Source organism: Neovison vison, chromosome 11 (genome assembly GCF_020171115.1).
Source record: "Neovison vison isolate M4711 chromosome 11, ASM_NN_V1, whole genome shotgun sequence".
NCBI lineage: Eukaryota > Metazoa > Chordata > Mammalia > Carnivora > Mustelidae > Neogale > Neogale vison.
In genome coordinates this window covers 86,711,683-86,712,912 of record NC_058101.1, presented here as the reverse complement: position 1 = coordinate 86,712,912, position 1,230 = coordinate 86,711,683, and the positions used below count along the sequence as shown (strand labels likewise).

At 38.8% G+C, this 1,230-nt stretch overlaps 1 non-coding gene across 1 annotated transcript; it reads left to right on the top strand.

Moving 5' to 3' along the window:
* The first annotated feature begins 582 nt into the window (after positions 1–582).
* Positions 583–686, top strand: LOC122890701. Its single transcript, XR_006381148.1, has one exon. It is a non-coding gene; the product is annotated as a U6 spliceosomal RNA (small nuclear RNA).
* The last annotated feature ends 544 nt before the right edge of the window (positions 687–1,230 follow it).

The window sequence follows — 1,230 nt, the reverse complement described above, 5'->3', positions numbered from 1 at the left end:
AGAGGAGTCTTGGGGTTTAGGCAGGGAAAAAATGAAATAAGATGAAATCAGGAGGGGAAGAAACTATAAGAGACTCAATCCCATGAAATAAACTGAGGGTTGCTGGAGGGTGGGACTGGAAGAATAGGGTGGCTGGGTTATGGACATATGGGTGGGTATGTGCTAGGGTGAGTGCTGTGAAATGTATAAACCTGCTGATTCACAGACCTGTACCCTCGAGGAAAATAATACATTATATGCTAAAAAAAAAACAACAAACAAAAACAAAAAACACCTAAGGGCTTTAGGGGCACCAGGTCTTTAGGAGCAGTCAGTTGAGCGTCCAACTCTCGATTTTGGTTCAGGTCATGAACTCAGGGTCATGATATCCAGCCCTGCTTTGGGCTCCCAGCTCAGCAGGGAGTCTGCTTGAGGTTCTTTCCTTCTTCCTCTGCCTGTCCTCCTGTCTTTCTAAAATAAAAATTAAAACAAAACAAAACAAAAAACCCTAAGGGTTTTGAAATGTTTTTCAGTGGAGATCAGTCTAAGACAATTCAGGCTCAGCTTATGATTCTCCATGCAGAGACAAATGTTAATTATCTTGTGCTGGCTTCAGCAGCACATTTATTAAAGTTGGAACTATACAGAGTTTAGCATGGCCCCTGTGCAAGGAGGACAGGCAAATTCATGAAGGGTTCCATATTTTTAAAAAAGAAAGAGAAGAAAAATTATCTTGTATCTTTCCCCTTTCCCTTTTCCCAGTTAATCTGCTGTCCAACTGACATATTCAGAACACTGTAAATAAAATCCCACTTGACTCAAAATAACATGAGTCTTCCTATCTGACCCCAGTTCCTAAATTCTCAGTGAAGCTACAGTGTATTGTTTGTGAAAGGAAGTCAGTTATAATTTATCCTGATTTCCCTTTGAATAAACTTCAAAATCACCAAAGCAAACCTGATGATAATTTTGCAATAGATCAATCTTAGAGATTTGCTGAGTCTAAAAATCAAATGCAGTTGGCTTGATTTGTGCCCTGGTTTGTTTTGGTCATCATGCCCATCTGCCCATCAATTCCATGGTTTGGGAATAAGAATTGATTTCTCTTTCGGGAGCACTGGGAGGAAGTAATTATAGTGTATAATGTAGGGGAAGGAGATAGAATAACTAATTAAGAACTGTAATAAATAAGTAAAGAAGAACTGAAAGGTAAGAATTTTAGCATTTCTGTTGCTGTTATTTGTTTGTTTA